The sequence below is a fragment of the Apium graveolens genome, chromosome 9 (assembly GCF_009905375.1).
Source record: "Apium graveolens cultivar Ventura chromosome 9, ASM990537v1, whole genome shotgun sequence".
Classification (NCBI taxonomy): domain Eukaryota; kingdom Viridiplantae; phylum Streptophyta; class Magnoliopsida; order Apiales; family Apiaceae; genus Apium; species Apium graveolens.
Genome location: NC_133655.1, coordinates 22,443,124 through 22,471,031, shown reverse-complemented (window position 1 = coordinate 22,471,031; position 27,908 = coordinate 22,443,124). Strand labels below are relative to the sequence as shown.

At 33.3% G+C, this 27,908-nt stretch overlaps 1 long non-coding RNA gene and 3 other non-coding genes across 16 annotated transcripts; 3 read left to right on the top strand and 1 right to left on the bottom strand.

Moving 5' to 3' along the window:
* Positions 1 to 9,043: 9,043 nt before the first annotated feature.
* On the bottom strand, positions 9,044 to 17,820 carry LOC141682671 (uncharacterized). Of its 13 annotated transcripts, none has more exons than XR_012559898.1 (9): positions 17,678 to 17,812; positions 16,939 to 17,164; positions 14,669 to 15,898; positions 14,166 to 14,403; positions 13,920 to 14,044; positions 13,566 to 13,652; positions 13,382 to 13,472; positions 11,111 to 11,307; positions 9,044 to 9,485 (listed from the first exon to the last, which is right to left on the bottom strand). It is a non-coding gene; the product is annotated as an uncharacterized LOC141682671 (long non-coding RNA). The 13 variants fall into 13 exon arrangements; XR_012559890.1 differs by having other exon boundaries at positions 9,044 to 9,478; positions 17,678 to 17,804; XR_012559896.1 differs by lacking the exon at positions 9,044 to 9,485 and adding an exon at positions 9,498 to 10,975 and having other exon boundaries at positions 17,678 to 17,811.
* Positions 9,985 to 10,125, top strand: LOC141688066 (U4 spliceosomal RNA). The gene has a single exon (XR_012561534.1). It is a non-coding gene; the product is annotated as a U4 spliceosomal RNA (small nuclear RNA).
* On the top strand, positions 10,795 to 10,989 carry LOC141688555 (U2 spliceosomal RNA). Its single transcript, XR_012561990.1, has one exon. It is a non-coding gene; the product is annotated as a U2 spliceosomal RNA (small nuclear RNA).
* On the top strand, positions 12,322 to 12,424 carry LOC141688292 (U6 spliceosomal RNA). The gene has a single exon (XR_012561744.1). It is a non-coding gene; the product is annotated as a U6 spliceosomal RNA (small nuclear RNA).
* Positions 17,821 to 27,908: the final 10,088 nt, after the last annotated feature.

The window sequence follows — 27,908 nt, the reverse complement described above, 5'->3', positions numbered from 1 at the left end:
CTTTAAATTTATTAATACTTAACATCCGTTGCTCTAAATTAGTCAGTAATTAGCCAACATAAAATTTATACAATACTCTATAATTTTACAGCTCCCAAGTAGAAGTTACATTACTGATTTTGACAAACATATCATCACTATATCTTTAAGCGACACCAAAATTCACACATGTATGTGCTGTACCATGCTATCTTACTAAATAAATCATATACATTAATATCTTGACACCTAGTCAACATGATTGTACAAATAATTAATTACAAAACTAATACAGATGTATATTAATGTGTACTAGGACTAAAAAGATATAGTGACAAATAATAAACTTAAAATTATTAAACAGTGTCAGAACTATTATTTAATTGATGATATAACTAATAGATGCAAATCATGTCATGATGTAATTAAATACAAATAAAGTTATTAAACTCATTCATGAACTCGAGCAGGGCAAGGACCAAAATTATGAATATAATATGACAAAGATAACATGCATGGTATAGATTTATGGCTCCATATACAAACTAAAATTCGAGTATAAGACCCCAGCACATGATGTACATAATATATATTAAATTAATATTAATTACTAACTAAAGTAATCAATCAGAATCTACCCCACTTGATACATATTGTGCTACATAACAGAACAAAGCAATTAAAAGATACATTTTCGACTTTTTGAGAACAAACAACAGAAAATAATCTCTCTAATCTCTTCTTTTCTTTCTTTACCCTGCTCATGTGTGCATCTCTCAATTACAGTCACTTTGCTTTTAATATTATTGACTCGATAGCAGGCACCGGTAATTAAGCTGTATCCTTTTTCCAGTAGCTGCCTCTAACTCTCTCCACAGCCTCGCTTAGAGTTTTTTTTTTATAATTACATATGTTTGTTTAAGAGGTCTGCCAATTATATATAAATCTTTTACAACTTCATTTTCTAATCTAATTACTAACTCAAAATAAATTCTTTTATTATTCTAATTTTACCTAAATAAATTTTTTCACTTATTATTATTATTATTATTATTTAAAATATCCAAAATTCACGTATATTACAGTCCCATATGTTGTAAACATCTTTTGGGAATTTGTTGAGCAAATTAATTCATGTAACAGTTATACCCCTACATTAATATATGTATAATATTTAATTTATCTCGTCATTCATTTATTAAAAAATCTCAATTGTTGTATAATTAATATGTGCATACATACATACATTAATACAATATACATCTATATTATACTATAATAACTAGAATGTGTTATAATTTGTAATTTGATTAACCCCTCATTTTGGTTATCCCTTTTCATTACGACCGTCGGATCTTCTTTCTTAAATAATCAGAGCAGTTAGATTCAAATATTAAAAAAATACACTCCACAAGTTCTCACGTCCGATTCCCGTCAACAACAAACATTAATATTATTATTATAAAGATACAATATAAGTTCTGAAGTTCGAATCTCGTTAACAACAAATATTTATATTATTATTTATAAAGATGCATATAAATTTTCAGGTTCAAATCTCACCAACAACAAATATTTACATTATTATTTATGAATAATATCACATCAATGATATATTATTTATACCATTTGAACTTCATTTGAAATTATACACAATGAAAATATAATTATATAATCATTATTTAGTATTTAATTATTTATATAAAATTTTAATAATATTATATAAAATAAAAATAAAAATATATAAAAATTAACCAAGACCCGGGCATCGTACGGACTGTAAGCTAGTATATATAAATTAGAACATAGACATACATACACATACATACGTATATATAAATTAGAACATGGACATACACGCCATACATACTCGTACATTCTTATTTGTCATCAATCTAACCTCTTCCTGCAACATAATGAAATGGCAAAATATTATTTAAAACTAGCATAATAGCTCGTGCGAGGCACGAGCCATTTTCTAGCAATATTTCGTAATGCAGGGGATATAATGTTTAAATTTCAATTTGCTCGAGTTTTGTTAGAAATAAAATGGATTATGCTTTATAATTTATTTGAATTTTACGAAAAGTATCACTCAAAGTGGATTACACTCAATGATTTTTTAGACCATTGAGTGATGAAATCCTATGTATTGTTTACAGTTATATTTTTTTTTAATATTTCATTTTTCTGGTTATGATAGATATTTTGGGTATATATAATCTTTTGGGTATATATAATCTCTAGGTTAAAGATATATCAATACTGATTTTAATTTGTGTAAGTCCGATATTTATGGATATAAGGTAAATGAACTTGTTTTATTTGAAATCTATAATGTCTTCGTCCAACTCTAGTAATCTCGTTTTAAAGTGCCAGTACAAGATTTGTATATTCATGGCATAGGCATGTCAAATGAGATTTATGTGTTTTAGAATATGTTAAAGTGTTGGTTGTGTTGACATAGGCCATACGTGGATTGTTTTCCAATTATTTGGATTAATAAAATGTTATCTAATAGTTGTCAACTTTTATTCGTTAATTATTTATACATTTTTCCTTATGCTAATACAATAATAATATTTATTTATTTTCTATCATGGTCTTTTATCTGATCAGATTGGTAAGAGACCACATCGAAATCAATTGGATCCATAATTTCTGTCGGCAAGAACACATCTTGAAAGTATGGGTGATCAACAGATTTTAAGACGACTTGTGTTATGTCCAGTCCAAAAAATAATAACTCATCTTTGGTCAAATTAGTAAATTTGAAACATATTGGCTGTTAAATAAACATATTTCATTGATATAAGACATTACAAGCATTCTGTCTTTGTCGAACTTGTAACTTAAATTAACTAAACCTACGTAGTGAATCAGTTTACATAGCCAAATGACGAATATTTTTCAAAAAATGGATCAAATTTGGAATTCAAATTAAGCTGAAGTATCTCAAGTAATTTTTTTTTAAAAAAATTCGGGTGAAAATAATGATCAGTTAATGTATTGTATTTTAAATTATATTTAAATTTAGTTTGCTAAAATTAATTACACAAATAATTCAATAATTCACCTAAACAACATTTTTTTATATAAATGTCAAGTACATGGGTAAGTTAGTCATGTCACCGAGAATAAAAAAATCTCACTAATTTTATCCCCTTATTCTCCAATTATATATATAATTTTTTTTTCTCCAGTGAAACATTAAAAAATATATCGATTAGTATATTTTCGTGGTTTTAACGGATCTTGCGACATCTCATATCAAATTCCGAATATTATTAAATATTGGGTCATGTCGCAGACATAATAATGTATAACAGGCCAATTAGTAATTTTGAATATCAATTAACTTGATCATATAAAGACCTTAAAATATTATTTTTTATCAACATAAGAAATTAAAAAATTTATCCTTATTGGTATGATATTCTCGTTGGGCTCGTAACTTAAATTTACTAAACCTAGACAATGATAATGTATTTTCGGCTGGGTGATATAGTCAAAATTTGAGCATTTTTTTAAAATGGGAAAGTTCTGATTTCGAACCTAATAATTTTGATACATATTATCAATTGACTTGATCCTATAAAGACCTCAAAAAAATTAATTTATGAATATAAGATATTACAAAACTTTTCCTTATTGATAAGATTTTCTCGTCGAACACGTAATTTAGTTTAAACTTAGATACTGACGATGTATTTTCGGTCAGACCATGTACTGAAATTTCGAGTATTTTTTGAAAATAATGTCAAATTCTGATTTCGAAATAAACCAAAATACACTAACTATATATGACCTTAACGTATCTAAATATGTAGTACACACACATATATATATTATTTATATAAATGTATCTATTTATATTTTTAAAAAATAAATATAAGTACAACTTAATTTTTTATTAAAAAATATATTAAAAATGTATGAGACATACTTTTCAAACTAAAAAATATTTAATAAATAAGCTAATGAACGTTTATGTACCATACTTAACTTTATTTCTCAAATTCAATTGTTTAAAATTAACTTTACAAATTTCAGTTAAATAAATTATCCTTATTCATGACACTCACATATTACATGTATGATAAAAAACCTAAGTAACATTGTGGTATAGTGAAAATAAGATGTGCACGTGAATGTAAAGACTGAAACAACATTTTCTATATAAATAATAAGTACATGGGTAAGTTAGTCATTTCACTTAGAATAAAAAATATCACTAATATTATCCTCTTATTCTCCTATTATATATAAATAGAAGAGAAGAGATATAAAATATTATTTTGCTAGTAACTTAGGACATGTTTAAGTAAATTAATCTCGAACAATGTGCCTTATCCTTACTATTAATTCAATATTTTATTATTTATAATTCTTTTCAACATTAAAATATAATATATATAGTAGAGAGACAAAAAGAGTATTAATGAAAATTTATTATAAAATATAAGTCAAGACATGGGAAGATATGACTTAAAAATAAAGTTCAAATAAGTTGTTGAACAACTTTTTTTTATCATATACCCTCTATTTTGAGTTAGGACAATAATGACTTGTATTAGTTTCTAATTTTTATTTTAAGTTTAGTTTTATTTGATCATTTGCCTATATATTGATAAAATAAGCCATGCAATCTTTTCTAAACTCAAGTTTTCTCAATTTTAAAACATAACTGGCTTATGTTTGGTTTATGTATTGGGAGCTACAAAATTGTCAATTTATTTGTAAGGTTACATATGTCCTTCAACAATATGAAACAGTGAAACAAACCGTAATTAGTCTAGAATTATAAAAAGTTTTGGAAGTAGGATAAATTTATAATACAATTATAAATAAAGACAAATACCGCAAAGGGTTCAAAGTGTTTAATATGCCCATGCAAATCTTAATGCCCACATCGAGAACATTACAAAAGAAATGGTCCTGCAGAACTACTCCCCAGAATCATATAACACACGCAGCCATGTGATGATTGCTTTTTCCTAAAGAATAGCGTGTGCTCGTCATTAATAATGGTATATGTCTATTTTTTGAAGGGTCTTCGGTTGGCTCCCTACAATTTAAGTTCAAAATTTATTTGACTACTGTAAGTCTTGTATCTGTCTTTGGCATTGTTCAATACCAGATGCTTTTGGAATAGAGGTTACTAACAAAATTCCAACAAAAGTTACTAACAAAATTGACAAATCATAATAAATTATTAAATATATTATTTTTTTAATTTTCTCTCACATTCATGTCACTCTTGGTAACATTTATTAAAATTTTGCTCCAATAATGAAACAAGGATGTCCATGGTCCTTCTATATTAATTTTATATTTAGTTTAATATAAAAATGGGTTGAAATATATATTTTAGATGTATTTTTATGATTTTTTACTAATTTAAGAAGCTGCCAAATTTTGACAATCTTGATAGACAACATTTTGTCAACCTCCCAAATAGGTAGGCAACCTCCTTAACAATCCCTATTGCAGATGCTCTTACAAAACTGAAGAACAAGAAAGAAATTCAAATAGAAGAATCTTAAGAAAAAGATTTCCAAGTAGAAGCAACTTCATAGACATTTAATTTACATAATTATACCAATACGTTTTCAGTTTTATTTCATTGAATAAATTACTGGAGGTACTTAGAGCATGTGCAGCGCGGAGCTGCTTTGCACCTAGAAACGCGCGAAATGACCCTTTCATCAGATAAAGGCACCGGACAGCATTGTGGGAAATAAAAAAAACTAGCCCAGTCCCTCTTCCCCGGGCTGGGACAGTTCAGTTTTTTAATATATTTTTCATCCACCTTTTGTTAAAACTGTACCCATCTGTTGTATATAGCCGTTACTAAATTAGCGTTGGAATATTAACGTATATATAAACGGTAACTTTTTTTTTTCTCCTATAAATACCAATCCCCAAGCCACTACTATTTACACTCTTCTAAAAAAATTATCTTAGCAAACATGAATCCAAAAAATACCCCATTTTCAAATCAAAATTCAACTCCTCAAAATCTAAACCCTCAGTTTCCATATTCATATCAAAATTCTTATTTTCCAAACCCACAAAATTTAGCCTTTAATTCACAAAATTCGAATTCTCAATACCAATTTCCACATTCTCAAAATTCTCAATTTCCATTTTCATATCCTCAAAATTCTCCATATCCGTTTCCATTTCCTCCTTTTTCGAATCCCCAATTTGAAACCCATCAAACACCTATCAATATTCAAAATTCTCCGGAAACGCAAGTCCCCGCCTTTGGTCATGAAAACATTATTGATCTAAATGATGATTGCGAGGAAACCGAAGAGGTACGAGAAACTATTTTTCAGTGGAAGTGGGTTGAAGATAAACTCTTAATAAGTGCATAGTTGAATGTGTCAATCGATCCATTAGTCGGTACAGATCAAAAAGCCGATGCATTTTGGGACCGAATTCGTCAATATTGTGAAGAATATAATCCTGGTGTTATTAAGAGAGGAGTTATGGCAATGAAAAAAAGGTGGCAACGAATAAATGAAGGTGCTCAAAAATTTGGATCGTGTTATGATGAGGCTCTACGAAGAGTCGGGAGCGGTTCAAACTTGGACAACATAATTGAGGAAGCTAATGCACTTCATTTAAAATATTACAAGAAGAAGTCTAACTTTGACAATCATTGGCGTGAGTAACTTTGACAATTACTTGAGAAAATTATGGCAAGAAACTAGCTGTTGGAAGCTAATGCTTGTTTTTATTTATTTGTAAACTAGCTGTTGAAAGCTAGTGCTTGTTTTTATTTATTTGTAAACTAGTTGTTGGAAGCTAGTACTTGTTTTAATTTATTTGTAAACTAGCCGTTGGAAGCTAGAATATATTCGTTTTTACCTTCTATATAAACTAGACGTATCATCTCTTTCAATTCACATCAACATGAATCAAACACCCACACTAGAAAACTTCACTGAAGAATTCATTGAAGAATTTGAAGAAGAGTTTTTCGATGACACTAAAAGAAATCGTCAACTCGAGCTCTTTCATAAAATACATGGACATAGCTCAACATCCACACCCCGAAGAAATATTTACAGAGATCGTGAAGGAGGTCATCGTCGTCTAGTGAATGATTATTTTTCACCAAATCCTGTATATCCAGAAAATATATTTCGACGAAGATTCCGTATGGGAAGACATGTCTTTCTTCGTATCGTGGATGCTGTTTCAAATTTTGATCCATACTTTCAACAGAGGATTGATGCAGTGGGAAGAAAAGGTTATCACCTTTACAAAAATGTACTGCGGCAATGCGTATGTTGGCATACGGTGTATCTGCTGACGCTGTTGATGATTACGTTCGTATTGGAGAGAGCACCGCGGTTGAAGGCTTGAAAAAGTTCGTCTCAAATGTAATTACGATATTTGAGGGTGAATACCTACGAAAGCCAAACTCGAATGACATGCAACGTCTATTGCAGATGGGTGAGGCTCGTGGCTTTCCCGGTATGATGGGTAGTATTAACTGCATGCACTGGCAATGGAAAAATTGTCCAAAAGTATGGAAGGGAATGTTCATGAGCGGTCATAAAGGAGTTGCAACAATTATCCTGGAAGCGGTTGCTTCATCTGATCTATGGATATGGCATGCATTTTTTGGAGTTTCCAGATCAAATAATGATATAAATGTTTTAGATCGGTCACCGGTATTTGATGATATCCTACAAGGTCGTGCTCCAGAGGTAAATTATACTATCAACGGAAATAATTATAATATGGGGTATTACTTAACTGATGGAATATATCCTGAATGGGCAACATTCGTTAAAACGATACCACGTCCACAAGGTGAGAAAAGAAAATTATTTTCAAAATATCAAGAAAGCCAACGAAAAGACGTTGAACGAGCGTTTGGTGTGTTACAGTCTCGTTTTGCAATTGTACGTGGTCCAGCACGCTTTTGGGACAAAGAAGATCTTGGGAGAATCATGAGAGCATGCATCATAATACATAATATGATTGTTAAAGATGAAAGGGACACATATGTCACTCAATTTGGTTCATTCCCAACCTATGACGATGCAACAAATGGTTTATCGCAACCAAATTTAGGTGAAGAACCCTCTATCCCGTATGAAACATATATTCAAAACAGTATGCAGATGCGTGATAGACGGGCACATCGTCAGCTACAAAATGACTTAGTTGAGCATATCTCGCAGTTCAACGAGAATCGTTAAATTGTAACGTTTAAATTTTATGTTTTCTTGTGTGTTGTTTTCAATTTCATGTTTTTTAATAATATAATGCATTTTAATTACGGGTCATATTTTTTATTTTACTGACATTTAAAAAAAAAATCACTTTAATTTTATTATTAAAATTTGTATACTAATAAATTAAAATTAAAATCAAATAATAAAAACAATTATTAGATATATAATATAATAATAATACAAGAGTGCTACATAAATGTGGGAAGTGGGCTTAACATTGGATAGATTGGAGTCACTTTTTTTATGGGGTCATTTCGGGTGACGTGACGGGAAATGCATAAGTGTCCCCGGGGGAGTTGGCCCGAAGGGCTGTGGATGCTCTTAATCAACACCCAATGATGGTTGTACATTGTGTTGAATGTTATTTCCGCACAAGTACAATAATTTGACATCCAAAGCCAGTCCATTGCCTCAACGTCGAATTGACAGGTTAAACTCGCCCATATAAGATATATGAGGTCTTGCTTACTGAATGAAAGATTAGTAGATTACTTGCATCATTAATTTGTTCTTCCCACAAAACGTCAACCTAGTATCAGTTTTTTCATTGCAGTAAACGAGGCTGACTGAAAATTGAGATACAAGATAAGGCTCGATTAACCTAAAATCAAATAAACAATTACAGGACTGAATTAAAGATTACTTGCATTATTAATTTGTTCCACCCAAAAAATACTAACCGAGTCTCAATTTCTATTTTTTTTTAAAAGGCGAAGTGTAAAGCAAAGTATACAAATACACCAAAAATTAAGATAAAGTATAAAGCAAAGTATACGGGGATAAATGACTAAACATAATGCTGCATGTTATATAGAGAAGTAACAGTTGCATTGCATTCATATGCGCATACAAAGGGTCGAGGGTCGACACTTGCTTTTCATTCGGTTTGAGGCACTGAGGGATATCGTCGACAATAAAAAAGGGATAAACTAATTCATCAAAGAGCCATCTAAAATCTTCTTCACGTATCCGGGAAATGGTCAGGTTGAGCACTGAGTTTTTTAATTTTAAACTATCCTAGTACACACTATCTTAAGCTTGTCACCACAGACAAGTAACAACTGCATAATTGGGGGTAAGAGCCAACAAACAAGTTCTAAATCATGTACACAACGAATTCTCAAAAGAGTAAAACATTTTCAAATTTACCAAACAACAATTGTGGTGTGCTTATAAATAAGGTTGAATGTGTTCCAGATCAAGTCTCCTTTGGGATAGGTCATATGACTCCAGTCCCCCTGCGACCTTAACAAAATTAAATTTCATTCTGGATTTATTCGAAGCAAGAAATAAGTCACAAAAAATGGCGATCATAGAAATATTTCCGGAGCCAGTTCACAGACGTTTTCCCTAACTTTGAAGAAGGGTCATTTTTACAAATGACAACGTTACGAAAAATGGTATACTAGCTTTTGAAATTTTGGACCTACTCTGGTCCGTCCAATATAATGACGTATTGACGAAGTCCCCTTGAGCGTGGATATCTAGCATTGTCTTGTAACCTTTTTTCCTACCACGCTCAATATGCACATAGAAAATTTGATAAGCCTAAGACAAATGATATTTCTTCGAGAATTCTAGAGACTAAAAGTTTGATACACGTAGGATCCATAAATAAAAATAACCCTAGCTTATAATCTTTGTACGCGATACTCATCGCATCGCTGATCGCGAAAAGCGTGCAAGGAAAAATCAGTTTAAAAAAAGAATGTGCAACACATTATTCGGGGCTACGGCCCTCATTATCCTTGCGCTTGGGGCAGTGACGCAGCTAGTGAGGTTTACTAACTGAGGCACGTCAATTGCTGGTTTAAAACTATTTTCAAACCCCCTCTCTGGCCATGTGCCATTGAGAACTTTTGGAAGGCCCCCTTTAGTCCAGGGTGAATCCCTACCATTCTAGTGTTAAATATTTAATTATTCATTAAAATCCGCTGGAACAAACGAAACAGATTGAAGTATCAAAGGCCTTGATGAAGCTTAAATGTCTTCTCCATTGGATTTTCTGCTTAAGATCTCTTTTCGCTAGTTGTCTAAATATGAAGAGAATAGATAAGTCCAGAATGTATCGAATTTGAATGGGACTAATTGAAAGTTAAAATAAAAGTATAAACCCAGGATTAAGGGAGCTTGAAAATAAAAACATAATACAAATAATTCAATGTGTGAACAAGCTGAAGCAGACGGGTCTCTCTGCTAGTGCTGTCCATTTAGTTTATAGTTATACAATGATGCAATCACAAAAGTTCTCATGAAATTTTAAAAAAAAAGCAATATTAGAAAAAGAATTAGCAGCATGATAGTACTATGTGATCAATAAAGTTGGAACAATAGATTGTGGGACAAACTTTAAGTTTGGGTGTGCAAAGTTGGTGAATCAGTAGTTTGGAGAAATACAAATCAATAATGATGTAAAAGGACAGCAGAACATGTTTTAGTTCAATAGGCAGACTATGTGTTTTGCAACAGGTTGTTTTTGTCCCTCATCGAAGTCTCTAGAGAAAGTCTGATTTAAGGTGTTGTATAAAAGCAGAGCTGGCCTATGGTTGAAGGCATACCTTTCTCGGCCTTTTGGCTAAGATCAAGTGTAGTATCTGTTCTTATCAGTTTAATATCTGATATGTGGGCCATTGGTTCACACGATATTAAATTAATTTTTTAGGGGGGAGATCCATCACAATAGCTTGCTATTGGGGTCTTCAAGAGTCGCCCAAGTCTTGCACTACTGCTTAGGCCTGGCACACCCCACCAAAACATAGTAAAATATATTTGTCAAAGTACACTACACTTACCAGTTATACTAAATGGACTAAGGTTCTCAGGCAATAACTTGAACATATTTTCATAACCAACATAGTTACAGCGAATACCTGCAAATACACTTGTTGCAGCTTGGAGTGAATTCGGTTCCTGCTGCTTCTACCTTTAATCAGCCATATCCGCAACAGAATTGCAGGCTAACTTCAGGCAGAACAGTAGAGATTGTACTTCCGTCCTCGGTTTATTACTGCTTCTCAGAACTGCCAAGGAAAAAATGATGCCCTCACTCTTGGTAATTTTATCGCTCCTGAATCAATTGTAGCACAACACAAAGAAAAGTTTCACCACAATAGTAAACAAGAAAAGGAATATAATCAAACATTTTTAATAAAGTTGTGGCTCCGAGAATCAAGTGTTGGGACGACACAACTTGTTTCAAATCTCAATCTTTCAAGTGCATATTTCTTGGCCCGTGCTCTAGAATTATGCATTGCGACCGGTCACCATACTAAACGATACTATGCTAATAATATAAAAAGCAGGTTCTCAAGAATCCAAATCTGTACATAAATAATACCAATTGTTGCACTGGTGCTACCAAACACGTTACTATTCATGTTGACAATGAAATGCGTAAAAGTCTAATGTTCTCTTCATAGTTAATAACGTTACAACCGGTTTTCATCAAAATCTCAACCAACTAATTAATTCAAATCTCAAAATCTATGAAGAAGAATGACAAACGGTATTCATCACGCATTAATACAGTCCTATGGTTTTGAAAGTCCCCACTTAATCATGCACATTCAAGAAAGTAAGATAAAATACGAAATACTATTTCGAGGGGATTCATTACTTTGCATGCTATATGCAAATCTAATTTGGGATGCCACCAGCTTCTCTTTATATGCAACAATGTCACAATTTATACTAATATTTGATAAATAAATCGGCTTGATAAAAAAAATATCCAGGGGTCCAAGGGGTCCATATTCTGATTAAGTGCTTGCGACATTTTAACTCCGTTTCGGTGGCAGGCAACATTGATGCTTCCATGATTTGCTTTTGTAGAAGGCATCTAACCAGTGACAATCTTAGAATTTAAAGAACAACCGGTAAAACTTTAAGCCATAACAATCCCATAGGAGAGAAACGCTCGCTCAGCATTGTTATCCGTGACATCTAAGGCCTTGCATGAGCACAATTATAGATTAAACGCCTTCATGTTGGCATGCCCTTACTTTTTTTAAATTATCTCCCACATTGCTGAAGGATATACATAAAATGTTCTTCATACAGTAACAGTTCTAGTACACGACTTGTCCTTCCGGGGACATTCGATAAAATTGGAACGATACAGAAAAAATTAGCATGGCCCATGCGCAAGGATGACACGCACAAATCAAGAAATGGTTCAAATTTTTTTTCCAATCTAGGAAATCGAACATAATTTTTTGGTTGAAACCAGCTCCCCGTAATACTCTTTTTGCATTACGGTTGGAGGAAACCTACTATGAGTCCAAGGTGACCCAGAATATATCTATAGATATCAAAAGAATTACATAAAAATAGAAAAAAATTATCATTAAAAGCCATACATAAAGTGTTTTGTTGAATTTTTAAAATATTACAAAGGGTACAACTATCCAACAATGAAAAAACTACCACACTTCCGGATTTTCTTGTTTATAGAATGTCCATAAAGTGTCGTAATTTCTTATCAGCTTGCATTAACTTCACATATTTTAATTTATTCAATAAAAATTAACGAGAACCTATGAATGTAATTAAAACACAAATCAATCTCAATTCTATACCTATTACTAGTTATTAGTAACACTAAAAGAACTAATTTAGTTCTAAGCAACTGCCTGTTATTCGCACCTCACCGTACCACTAGTTTAGTCCTTTAATTTTGACAAATAGACTAAATTATGCGGTATTGTGATTCTCAAATCAAATATGATATATGGATCATATCTGTAAGTCCAATCTAGACACATGCCATAAGCCTGTCTGTACCACGCCCTCTTGAACGTAGTCATGCAATCGCATTTTTTTAAGTGCATGAACGGCAATAAAGTGATCCGAATGTTTTTACTCGCACAAAATTGAGGTTTCCATCCTATATTCTTAGATCAGATACAAAATGCTTGTGAATTTAAGTTTTAGAGAAATCAAAAGCTATCCCGTCTATCTATTAAGCTGCTCTTTGAATTCGATGAGATAAATCCGGAGCAATCAACAAGATAATGAAAAGCAAGAAGAGATAAATTTGCAGCAATTAACATGATAATGTAAACAAAAAAAAAAGTAATATAAATTATTAGAATTGAACAAATATAAATTGCATGTGCAAACTTCATATACATGTGAGATACCTGTTTCGCGCATACACATGGATCAACTTATTGGAGATAATCTTTCCTCGACGCCGGAACCACCACAACTCATGTATCCACTTTCAACCCTCTAAAGTAAGTTGAACAATGACGGAGATTAAAATTATGCTAAGAAGTGCCACTGTACAAAACTTTTGCAATTTAGCTAACTATGTGCCCTTACCTGGTTCATGTCCACTTGTGTATTCCACCGTAAATTGTGTTCTTTACACTTTTGTTCACGTAACAAATTGCTTCCTCACTGCAGGATCTAGTCAAATATACATTATTAATCACTTTTTTTTCCAAATCAAACTACATGAAGGAGAGTTTTGTTTAACATATTATAGGCTGCATATGACAGGTACTTGCCAAAGGAAAAAATAACGGCAAATTACAGGATGCGCATGACAGGTACTTTCAAGGAAAAGGTAAGGGCAGATTAACATTTAATCATGAGATGTACAAAAGCCCATTCAGATTCATATCGGGGGGGGGGGGGGCAGAACAGGGTCTGTCAGACAACTGCAAGACATACCAGCCAGTACTCCGAGTAGGGATCGGATACAAAATGTGAATTTGAGTTTTAGAAAAATCAAAAGCTATCCCGTCTATCTATTAAGCTGCTCTTTGAATTCAACGAGACAAATCCGAAGCAAACAACTAGATAAAGAAAGCAAGAAGAGATAAATTTGCAGCAATTAACATGATAATGTAAACAAAAAAAGTAACATAAATTAGCTGATTTGAACAATTATAAATTGCATTTGCAAACTTTATATACATGTGAAACGGATACATGTTTCGGGCATACACATGGATCAACTTATTGGAGATGTTCTTTCCTCGACGCCGGAACCAACACAACTCATGTATCCTTGTTGAACCCTCTAAAGTAATGACGGAGATTAAAATTATGCTAAAAAGTGCCACTGTACAAAACCTTTGCAATTTGTTGTGCCCTTACCAGGTCCATGTCCACTTGTGTTAAACTTTTGTTCATGTAACAAATTGCTTCCTTGCTGCGGGATCGAGTCAAACATACATTATTAATCACTTTTTTTTCCAAATTAAACTACATGAAGGAGAGTTTTGCTAAACATATTATAGGCTGCATATGACAGGTACTTGCAGAAGGAAAAAATAACGCAGATTAAAGGATGCGCATGACAGGTACTTTCCAGGAAAAGGTAAGGGCAGATTAACATTTACTCGTGAAATATACAAAAGCCTATACAGATTCACATCAGGGAAAAAAGAAACAGGGTCACAACTGCAAGACCATACCAGCCATTACTCTGAGAAGGGAACGATCAGTAACTGCTTAAAAGGTCCATCAACCGGACCATACATGCCTGCAATCACGTTCTGGCCTGGCAGATATTTTTTAAAAAACCCGACATGGTCACCTGTATACTTGAAAATCAAGGTCGCAGAGATACGAACCTTTGAACGATCCTGTTCCAGTATGGTCCAGTTGTAGCAATACATCAACATAATACTGAATGTTATATATTCGAAACAACAACTGCATTCACGCGCACATAAAAGGGGTTGACTCTTTCTTTTTTGGTTTGAGGCACTGAGGGATATAGTCGACAACAAAAAAAGGTAAACCTATTCATCATAGAGCCATCTAAAATCTTCTTTAATGTATGGGAAATGACCCTGGTCAGGTTCAGACTGAATTTTTTAAAACTATCCTAGTACACACTATCTTAAGCTTGTCACTGCGGACAAGTAACAACTCAACATGTGTACAATTGGGGCTAAGAACCAACAAACAAGTTCTAAATCACCTAAACAGCGAACATTCCCAAAAAAGTAAAATTTTATCACATTTAGCAAACAATATGTGTGGTGGGCTCACAAAAATTGTTGACTGTGTTCCAGATTGGCCAAGGCATCCCGGTTGGATTGAATGGGATGGCAGTTTCATTCCGAATCATAAGTCTCAATATAAACAATAGCACAATGGTATGTGCTCATATCTATTGATTGATGGTTGATGAAGAATTATAATCATCATATAAAAAACGAAGTGTCACCTAGAACATGCATTGGTGCATACGAGAAGCAGCAAACCCTAAGCACCAAAAATTTGGCATGGATTCACATTCACTACATAAAATAAACTCCGGAGATGTTTTTATTCCAAGGTAAAGCCCCACAGGTCAGCATTAAATTTTATATTCTGTGTTTATTTCTGCACACACTTAATTGGTTTTTGCCTTTAGGAGGAAAGAATAATAATATATCAAGAAACTGGAGAAAATTCCCAACCGTCTCTCATTTAGCTTGCCATTCACTTTTAAAGCATTTGTATTTGTTTGTATAGATTGCTCACTATCCGGTAGGTCAAAGACAAGCGGCTCAGAATCAAACATGTACAGCGTTTGCTGTTCAAGAGCACCAACTTGTTTGAGATGGCCGTCTGGCACACTTTCTGCATACCACCAGATCCGACCAATCTGTCTTCACTTTCGGGGACTTCTAGAACCCAACTCCAAGACATGCCTAGAAAAGATAGTGTTGTGTCATAGATTAGTAAATACACACTAGAACATATTTATACACATCTACAGTGCGGAAACAATAAGCTTTGGGATAGTCCACACGGTTACAAATTTCTGGATATCCCTGAGCCCTCTATGATAAAATTTCCAGTTTTAGATAGATTAACATGCACACTTTCTTCAAAAAAAACATGCACACTATCTAGGCTATAACACAAAATAGTATAATACATTTTAAATCCTGAAATTCTGTTTCTCTTTGCATCCCTATCTTCCATAAAGCATTCTATTAGTATTTTTCTCAGTATTTGCTTGATGGATGCATATAACTTTGAGGCAATCACCAAAGTTAATCACATTAATCGTCATTAATATTATACGATTAAAAAAAACAACTACAATAGGAATTTAAGAGCGCAACATCATAAACATATTCCTCCAGGTAAATTACTCAAGCTAGAACTCATTGTGGAAAAACGTTATAGTGCGAGTGTGCAATTAATAGTAGGTCCATCACTTTTTTTCCGAGAAAAATACAGATCGAGGATGAATATGTCAAAGCCAGTGGCGGGTATGAGCACTGAGGGAACGGATTGAGCATATAGGTTAACCCTGTCCAGTTGTAGCATTACATCAACATAATACTGCATGTTATATAATAGAAGCAACAATTGTATTCACGAGCACATACAAGGGGTTGACTCTTTCTTTCATTTGGTTTGAGGCACAGAGGGATATAGTTTTCCAAAATTTACTATTTTCTTGTAGAAGAACAATAAACTGATTTGCTTTTCCAAAATTTACTACTTTCTCAAGTTTATAGGTCAAATGACCCAGTCTTCAAAACATATTTTCTCATAATTTCTCTAGCCTTCAAAATCCTATTGCAACCTCCCTAAAATCTTTTGTTACTAATAATAGTCAATAAAATGAAACATGATAAACCAAATATAAAATGATGCATCTGACTGGAATCAATATATGACACTATTGCACATCATTAGACAGAGAGATAAATTGTTGAACAGTGATAATTATTACCTGCTTTTGAGAGTCGGCTAGTTAACTCCTTGGACATAAGATTTTTCTAGGGCTTCAAAGTTCAAACAATGTATCCCTCATTTCTTTCTCAAAATTACTTGTTCAAATATTAACTCCAAAAAAGTATAGGACTTTAAAAGAATAATACAGTGAGTGTAATCCAGACTGATGCTGCACACAGTGGTGAAGTTTTGGCCGACTTCTATCATCCAGAAGATGTTTTACACTGTCAAGCAAATCAGAAAAATGTTTGCTGAGCATCAGCCCACTATATATATAATATTTATTAGATAAGCTTTTATAAAACATGTGATAACTTCAAATGATTTAATATGCAGAATCACTAAGGTAACTCGCGTACTAATCAATTGCACACAAACAATGCAACTCTATTGACAAGAATATAAATATTTTAGTAAATCACTATTTTATGAAGGAGCCAGTAGTAGATTTTAAAACCAAAAAGCATGTTACTATACTAATCTTTGAGTTCACAGACAACCAATCAATGTAAAGTTTATAATGAACAACCGCAAGGATTCATTTCATATAAATTATAAATCTGTTGTGTAAGATAAATAACGACAACTGGACATTTTGACCTATTGCAGGTACAAACAGGGTAACTTTCAATTTTAATAAACTAAAGATATATGCCCCAATCAAAAGCTTAGCAAAAGTGGTTCAAAACATAAATACGTCGACAATGTCATTTATTTATATCTTAAAATTGACTCACAAGGTTAGAACTGGTTGAGGTTATTCTATCCAGCTTCATCATTCCAAATAGGAAGCAAAAGCCTCGAATTCTTGGCCACAGGGGAGGTGGTTACACAATGCTAAGCTGACAGCAATGTGTCATGCAACAAAACAACCATTATTTTTTAGGTTTCCTACACAGGGGAAGGTGAACAAAACATTCTCCAACAATATTTATATTGTTCAAATAAATAATATAATAAAATTGCTTCTTAAATATTAGGAGATAAATTTAACATTTTCTCCAAAAATCCTCCTTATATACTCGCTCTCTATTCATTTTATAATAATTTACTATAAATAATAATAATGTAGTCATTAAAGTTGAATGCATGGGAAGGAAGGAAATAATATAATAATGACTTAGGAGGGATGGTTTCCTGCTCAACAATGAGGAGGCATTTGAAGTTCCTATCTTAATAGAGAGTCACAAGGAGCCTCTTGGAGATCAATTTTAACTTTATTTCTTCAAAATTTGACTTCAGAGTTAATGTAATGATAGTGTTGGAGTTGTTTTATTGACCAAATAAATAAAGGGTTAATATGTATCATTTTTTAATTTATTATAAACACATAGATCTCATTCCTTCATATAATATAGATCTCATGAATATTCCATTTCCCTTTAAAATGAGTTGGATCTTGGATCTGTTAAATATAAGTAGTAGCAGTAGTAGTAGTTAATAATAAACCATGTTTAACCTTTAAGATTTTGGAGACAAAAAGATGAAAAGAAACATATACTACTACAAAACAAATATGCGCTGTATTACAATTTGCAAGATCTCTCTCTCCCCCCAATATATTACAACATGCTGTATTTTACGATATCTCTCTCAAAATCATATTAATTTTCCCTCTACATACTTTTATTTACATGTGTTTTTAGTAATATATACTGAGGAGACCTAGCAATGGACGTGTGGTATTTTCGTGTCAAACCTTAAAAATTAATAAAATCAAACCCGAATTTGTATTTATGTAATATTTTATTAATATTAATTCGGAAGTAATATATATTCGTATGTACCGTTTTATACGCAGAAGTACATGAATTATATTTGAAAAAAAATTGATAGTTAAAAATTGTACTAGATAATTGAATAGTTTAAGATAGGAAGTATTTCAGTCAAATATAATATATTTAGTATTGATAAAAGTTACACACAAATAGAATAATTATTTGCATTTGTTATTTATTATAAAATAACACATAAAATTTATATATTTTAAAATTTATTTATATATATCGTTGACTTTTGTTCTGTGTCATGTATTTATATCAAAAAATTAAATTTGATACTAATTATATTTATATTTTTACATGTTATTGTATCAAAATTTCGCATCCAAATATTAGTTATCAGTGTCATTTTGTGCATTTCAAGTGACTTGTACCAAGTTGTCCAAGTCATCCCTAGTGTACTTTACTACACATCTATATGTTGCATATTATGTGTCCGTTTGACTAACTAATTTCTGTGTTAATTATTTTTTTACATTTTATTTTATATGTTTTACACGTATTTTAAAACTATTATAAAGTATAATTTAGTAATTTATTTTAAAATTTTCTTTCTCTTAAAAAAAAGTAAAACATTATATTTTTATGTAAACGAAAAAAGTTTTTGAAAAAAATAGGCAACTATGTTTTATAAGGCTTAAAATGCATAGAGAGCCCTCGCCCACGAATGTAAAGAATTGGATGAGATGGAGTGAGTTTCAACCGGAAATCATTTTTTTTGTCATCAATGAACTCTACGGAAATCATTGATGTTGCATAAGTTATAAAAAAAGTTAAAAACAATATTTTTTATAGTTGAATATAAAACTAAAAAGATAAAATTTAATAATAGGAATATTAACATATAAATTTTAAAATTAAAAAAAAAAGTAAAAAACAATTACAACATTCATGTAATCTGAGCAAACAGTCGTATCACATTTTGCGATTAATATAATTAAAACAGAGTTTCTTTAAAATAAATGAAAAGAGATGATCTATGCATAACTTTATAATTTTTGTTTATTTTTTTAGAGGAGCTTCACAAAATAATGGAGAAAAAATCATACGGAAAAAAAAGTAGAGAAAAGTGAGGACATTTGTGAGTTTGGCTTAACTGGAAAAACGAGCATTATCAGCCCAAATGACCATTTTACAGTTTATTGTAATGTTTGGTTATCAATTAATGAAAAAGCTTAAATCGGACATATATCCTCAAATACAGAAAGCGTGAAAACTCAATTTAATGGATAAAAACTAGGGTGTATTTAAATCTGTATATATTATTAGGGTTCGTGAGTTTCAAGACTCTATTTGACTGCTCTCGTGTTTCGTTACTCAATCTGCGATGCATATGTACCTTGTTGTGTGTTAAGGATCAAGTCTGAAAACATAATTCTGATTTGTCGGGTGAGGCCTCTTATATAGGCATGGGATGCCTTAAATTGGGTTAAGTTTAGGAGACTTGATGAACAAGTCTATGATTTAGAGTGAGCTTTGGAGTCATAAAATGCAGGAAATTGATTCTTTATCCTGTGAGGTTTCTTTGAAACCGATCTCTAAGGGATTATACCCTTACTTGGACTTTCTTTGTCAGCTGATTTTACCCATTTTTATGAATTACTAAATTAATTAATATTCAGGGTTTTGATCATCTCTAAATGGGCTTTATTTATAACCCAAACCGGGCATAATTAATTTCACATTAATTATATAATCAGGGATTATTTTACCCTCGATCATTTACCCCCAATTTCTGGGGAACCGTGCATGATTTCGTAGAAGTTAAGTTTTTTATTCCCTTGCAAGGTATTATTTTTAGCGTAAAAGTGTAGAGTGGCCTATATTTTTATAACAATTTGCCATTTCGAGGCTCCAACATATTTTCCTGATGTTATACGATTTTTTCCTTCCTTTAAGTATTTTTTCTATTTTTTCAGGATTTTTTCCTTATTTTCATATATTTTTCCTATTTTTTTATGAATTTTTCCTTATAAATATTCTTCGGAAAATATTTACCATAAATTATTTCTAATTTCCGAAAAATTTCCTCAAATTTTTTAAGAAATTTCTTTTCTCTTTTTTTTAATGATAATTTCGACCAGGAATCCATTTTTGATCAGGATCCTAGTCAAATTTTAGCCTTCTTACTCATGCTTGTTGCATTTTTGGTCAGGACTCTATTCGATTAGGACTTTGAACGAAATCCTGGTCGACAGAATTTTATCTCCTTTAAGCATGGTCGAATTATGGCCTCCTGGATCCTGGTCATGAGTTTTTCGATCAAAAAACCTTTTGACCGGGATTCTGACCTAATTTCGGTCAAAATTCTACCTTTGACCAATCTTTATGACCGAATTATGGTATGTTATTTCCTTATCATTGATTTTTTTACCAGGACAATTTTTGACCAGGATCCTGACCGAAATTCGGTCAGGAATTTTCATTTGACATGACTTTTGACCGAATTATGTTCCATTAAATTTTGGTCGTGAAGTTTTCGATCGGAAACTTTTTCGATCAGGATTCTGACCTAATATCAGTCAAGATTTTCTTCTTTGGCCGGTTTTTCTGACCGAATTAGGGGTCATTATTTCCTGGTTATGGATTTTTCGATCAAAATAACTTTCGACCATGATTTTGATCGATCATTCATGTCTTTTGGGTCAGGAATTCCTCTTTTGACTGGATTTTGACCGAAAATACGTTTCCTCTAAATGTTGCACATAATTTATGGGCCCAATTTTGTTCGGGCTTGTACTTGGGCCCCTTGTTTTCTTTTGGAAACCTCTAGGATTTCGGTTCTTACTGGGCCTGGTCCATTTTTAATCTGGGCCTCCCTTCTTTAGATTACTGGGTCCCAACTCAGGCCTTCTAACTGGGCTTCTTCTTCTTGACTTCTCTAGATTTTTTTGGAGTTTTCTAAATCCCAATTATATTATTATTTTTTATTTTTTGAGAATATCTTGGAAGCTTCTAGAATTGGGCCTAAGCTTTTAGGCTGAACATTTGCACGGTTATAGCCGGTTAAAATTCTTCCTTTACCGTCCCAATGACCGGCTAGGGGCACTATATATGTGTGGGTGTAGTGAGATCACTTAACATTTCATTTCTCATTTCCTCATTTCCTTTCGTTCATTTCTCTCCTCTCATTTCTCCTCTCCCAACCTCCTAAGGTTTTTATGGTGGTCGACCATATTTTCCGGTCAGGATTTCTGGGTTTGTGCTCGAAGGACCATTGAATTTTCATCCTCTTCATCCAATTTTTCGGTTTAAAGCATTCATCCCATCTCTATCAATGGCGGATAAGAGTGCATAGAGGGCTGCTAAAATTGTCTCGGCTTCTAAAAGAGGTAACGAAATTCAAGTTCGTTCATCTTACATGTCTCTCTTAGATATGATTAACACTGAGGGGGATGAATATCCATATAATGCTCACTTAGACTCTTTTGATCACTGCAATAAATGGCATAATGTTACTGATATTAACCAGCTTAATACCACCTATAATGTCCGTCATCCCCTTAGAATAGTTCCTGTAGATGGTAGTACCCGTACCTGTCACTAGAAAAGAGATACCCTTTTATTTATGTTGATGACCTAACTGCTGGGCTTAGGTTTCCCGTTCATGAGTTCATTTCTAGATTATTAGCTGACTTACAAGTTATTCATTGTCAACTTCCTCCTAATGTCTGGAGGAATATTTGTGCTTCATGGTCTTAAGCCTTAGGCAAGGTTTTCCCCTCTCTGAAATTGTTTTTAGAAAAATCTTCCAATGTAATAACAGTGCCCAAACCTCTTGTGGTTGGGTTTACATTAGGCAGATACCCAAATCCCCACAAATCTTCAACAGCGTCTCCATCCCTGATAACAACCAGCAGTGGAGGGACAACTTTGTTGGGTTGAGATGAGAAAATGGTGATTGGGGAAAACTTTTTAGATCTTCTTTTGGTAAAGTGAGTGATGTTAGTTCCAAAACTATTCGTTTATCTGATGAGGAGAACCACATCTATACTGAACTTATAAAAGATGATGACAAAACCACGAGTTGGACTTTATTGGAAGAGTTCTCTCTAATCCATGTTGGACTCTCTTCCGTCACTTTACAGGGTATTTCTTTTCCTATTTTATTTTCTTCTCCATTTTTCACCTTTATTAACATAACTTATTCTTGTATTTATTTTCCTTTCAGCGGCTCAAGAGATTAACAATGCCACTGTTCTCGTTGTCGAGGAGACGGTCGGGATGAAAAATGCTAGGCTTGCGGGGCTTGATACTCGAGGGAAGGCCACAAAACCTAGATTTTTCATTAAACACAAGGAGCTTATTGTTAAGGCTTCCTCAGCTGGGACTAGGACCGAGGGCGGCCCGGTTAATCCTGTTTCTCCACCCCTACTGGCTCATTTTTAACCCTTATGGGGCTTTCGGCGAGGCGACACCGTGGTTGGCTCGACCAAGCACTCATGGGATTGGTCTCACTACTCCATCACCCCAAATGACTTTAGGGATATTGTGTTTAGGCAATACTTGGAGCGTGTGAAGCTCATGGGAGCCCAGTCCATTGCTTCGGTATGTCTCCCTTATTTTTCTAAGTTCGTTTTATTTTTTTGATAACATTATCCTTGCTTTGTCTTATATTTTGTTATTGTTTCAAAATAATGCTTACTTCCACGCAGCCGTTCGTCATGATGAATCTTGGAAGACGTCTTTAGAGAAATCCGATAGGGCCTTAAAGAAGCAAAATATCAAATATTCTTCCCCGAAAAAAAAAGCAGTTGATGAAAGAAGAAATAAGGTTGGCACTAACACTGAGAGCACATCACTTGAAGTCCTCTCATCCATTCAGGGGGAGCTGCCAACACTCAATGCTAACATCACTAATCTCATATCTCAAATATTCTTCATATAATAAAATACTTGAATCCACTTCTCAAGTATTGTCAAAATTAAGTGACATGGTTCAAGAAACTGTGATCACCACCCATGAACCTCATTTAGATGGTGAGAGGCTACTAGCTGGGGTAGACCTTGATGACATCATCAAAACCACAGGGGTTTCATCAGTTTTAACGGAAGACCCCGTGGATGTTACTCAAGCATCTTTATGTGCTAAACAATCTTCATATATTGATAGGTTTGAGGGTAGTACTCATTAGGGGAAGCTATCTAAATTCTCTCCAATTCAATTGGAGGTTCCTCAAGTAGGGACAACTCCCCTCAACACCCTAGCTGAAATTGCTCTGTTAGTTGAAGCTGAGAGTAAAATTGCATATGATCCAACTATTGGGGAGGCAAGTATAGCACATTCAAGTGTCGGTTCTTTGCAAGAAGAACAAGGGTTTGAGGCCATGTTACATGACGACAACCTGGTCAAATCCACTCCAATTCAAATAGAGGTTGAGGTTCCCATTATTGGTGAACAACACACTATCACAACCACAGTTACAACTGTGAGTTCAACTGTGACTTCGGTCACAGGGTTACCTAGTACCTCCGTACCCTCCACTTCAAACCAAACAAACACCCCATCTACCTCAAACACTACACCACATACTTCTCACCTACTATCTCAATGGTTGCTGGATGCTCAAGGCTAACCTATTACAGTTGATGATCTTTTGGTTGAACAACTTGCAGGCCTAGCCAATATTTTCCAACAACTCCTTATAACAAATATGTCAAACCAAGACTATCCATCTATACTACTCTCATACAAGGAGTATGTTGAAGAGCAGCAGGAGAAAATTGCAGATGAAGCAGATGATAATATGGATGCATGACTCTCAAAGGACTTCACAACAACTATGAAGGGGGCCTTAGCAAAATTCAGAGAAGAATACATCACCATTTTGGGTAGTAATGCTAAAGTTCTCACTCATTGGGAAGTATATGATGTTGTGACAGAGGTGTACAAAGCACAATTGAAGGCCTTTCATCACATTGGAAGAGCCATAGAAAGAACTATGGTCAAGCATCAAACTGAAGTCAAGAAGTTGGTAAATCATAGGATTGATGAGCTGATGCCAACATGTCAAGACATCAAGACCAAGTTCAACAGATTCTCATACAGACTTCAACTTTCTCTCTCACTCCTGTAGAAGAAAATGTGTCCATGCTAAGTAAATCTTTGATAGCTCTACATGAAGTTATCCAGAAGTAAATCACTCAAAATAATGACTCAAAGGTCAAACTGGGGCAACTTTACAAAGCTAGATTTGAACCTTCAGCTTTGGTCATAGAAGAGGTGTAGAATGTTGTGCAAAAGTCTGTTGGTCCTTTGGCAGCATCAAGCTCACAACAACCCTTGTCTACATTAACAAATCTACAGATCCAAAACCTGCAAGCTCAAGTTTCACCTCTACGGACCTCAAATGCCTCATTGACAACTCAAGTTTCCTAACTGACAGCTTTGGTGCAGAGTCAACAGAATGATATCAAGTCACTAATAGACTCCAACAAACATCTCCAAATGCAAAATTCTGTATCCCTGGGAGTTATTATGGGGGCTTTGAATATTTCTCTGAAAGAGATATGTCCTAAGTCCAATCATGTATGAGGATTTAGAAATAACTTTTATATAATCTGTTTTGATTTCATTGATATTAATAAAAGACTTGTTTTGTTTTTATTGCGGGCTCTATCTATTTAAATGTTTAAATAAGATATACCACAGTTTAGAGTAAAGCTTTTTATGGATTGTGATGAGATCATAATAATGAGACCTAAAAGATTATAACTCTAAACTTAAATAGTTCCTGGTCGTAGGATTACTAACTGGTAATTAATAATCCGCAAAGATCGGTACATACTATGCTTGCTTCATTATGAAGGATGTCTGTTCTCATAGACATTTGTGTGGTGACACTATAGCTAGTATGTAGGTGCTTATTATAGAATAAGTTCATTGAACATGACTCACACAGCTGAACAACTGATGGAGTTCACTCACGTGTCAGCAGTTGTTCATATAGTGATAGTTGTACAAGTATCCTTAGACTTGAGGTCATCATAGTCATCTTGTGTACACTGAACTATGCTTTGGTTTAGTTCTTAGTCTCAAGGGACAATTATAAGGGCTCTACTGGGTATAGGAATTTATACACGAAGTTAGTGTATGATCAATAAAGGATCTACCCCTTCCAGTGTAGGAAGAGAATGTTCAATGCTGATCCACTTATGTTAGTTCAGGAATCTCTGGCCAGAGTGAATGGAATTAGAAAGGAGTTTCTAATTTACATTAAATAGAACTAAGCATAGTGAATGAGAAAGCAAGTGATTAAATAAGATAGGCTTGACACAAGTTCCATGCCTTGTATTTAATCGTGGCATTGCAGGGTAGAAGGAATTAATTGTATGGTAACTACTCACTGAATAGGTTCTTGGTATTCTAAGCAGTGAATTCATATTATCCGGATAGTCGCGATATGCTGAGAAGTATCCCTCACGATGTAGAATAAATATGATTAATTAATTAATCATATTTAATGAATTAGAGAATTTATATAAATAATGATAAAGTAGTTTTATTATTATTTATTTCTACTACCGGCTTAATATTGAACCTACAGGGTCACACCATAAAAGAGAATGATTTAATGGTGGAGAAATTAATTAATAATGGCTGATAATTATTTATTTATGAAATAAATAATTAATTGGCAAATTTAATAATTGATTAAATGATATTTAATTGATTATAAATTAATTAAGAAAAAGTTATTAATATTATTAATTAAGAATTTAATTTTTGGAAATTAAATCAAGTGAGAGAATTATTTCTAAAGTGTTTAGAAAAAGGATTAATAATTAAAAGGTGTTTTAATTATTAGTGAGAATAATAAAGGGTTAATAATAATAATATTTTATGGGAAAATTTTCAACTGAAAATTTTGCCTATAAATATACTATTATAGACCCTAATTTTGCCTCAACCTAAAAATTTTACAAAACCCTAATTCTCTCCACCTCCTCCTTCTCCATTACATCGTTTTCTTGGTGGATACCGGTGGAGTGCTTTACACTTGAGGAGCAGCTGCTAAGGATCTCCGCTCGTGGTTCTTGGATCTCTATTAAAGACCTTCATCTTTCAATTAATGTAAAGCTTCTTAAGGTAAACATACTGAACTACGAATTAAATATTATTTTTCGCATGGATCATGCAGAGGGTTTCGGATTTTTTTTTTAAATTTAAATTTACGTTTTCGTTGCGTTTATGTGCTAAAAACCCTTCATTCTCTTCCTGCATGCCAGAAGCAGTAGGACCTGAAATTCCTACTCCTCTAATCTTGCCTGCTAAGAGGGAGATAGAATTCAGATTGCTAAAATCATCATCCATCCAAACCACAGCTCAAAAAAGTCAAGTTGATGCTGGGAAAGAGAGACTACGGATTACAGTTGGGGGACCCTGTTTGGACAAAGAGTTTGATGAATTGCTCAGGGCTCTCAGAGTTTCTCTAACTAACAACTTTTTCACCTACAAAAAGGCTTTGGACAGAGATATCAACTTTCTAAGGGTGATAATGATGACTGTAGACAACTTTCAGGAGAGGAGAATTATCTCCAACATAAACGACTCTGGTGTGGACAGATATATGCATGTGTCTCTCAACTATCTCATATCTGAAAGAGGATCTGAGCTAGACATCCTAATCAACAAAGTCAACATGGTGATTCCAGAGGACACTCTCTTGCTAAATGAACTCAAGAAGGCTCAATTAGTTGCTTTTCCAGAAGCATATCTCCATCCTAGTAAGGGAGTGACCTACATCTGTTCAACAACCAAAAAGTGTAGACACTTCATGATCCCAAAGCATTGTGTCATAGGGAACCCAAGGCTGATTATGGCACTGGAAACTGATTTGAAGTAAAAAAGGAACAAGACTGTATAAGATGAAAAAGTAATCAAGATTTTGGGGAGATACTTAAGAAATGCTGATGACATGTTGCCTAGAACCAAAATTAACTCAAAAGATGATTTGGATGATGATGAACGAAAGAAGGATGAACACAAATTATTTGGCTCAAATCCTAGTAAATCTTCTAAAGAAACAGGAAGCAAGGTGTATGAAATGAGAAAAGGGAAAGAAGAAATAAAAGAATATGGAAAGAAAAGTAGGAAAGGCGGTGAAGGGGAGTCACAGAAACAAAATGTCCTGGAAGCAAAAACCTCACAGATCTAACCTACTCAAACCTCCAAGCCAGGCCAAAC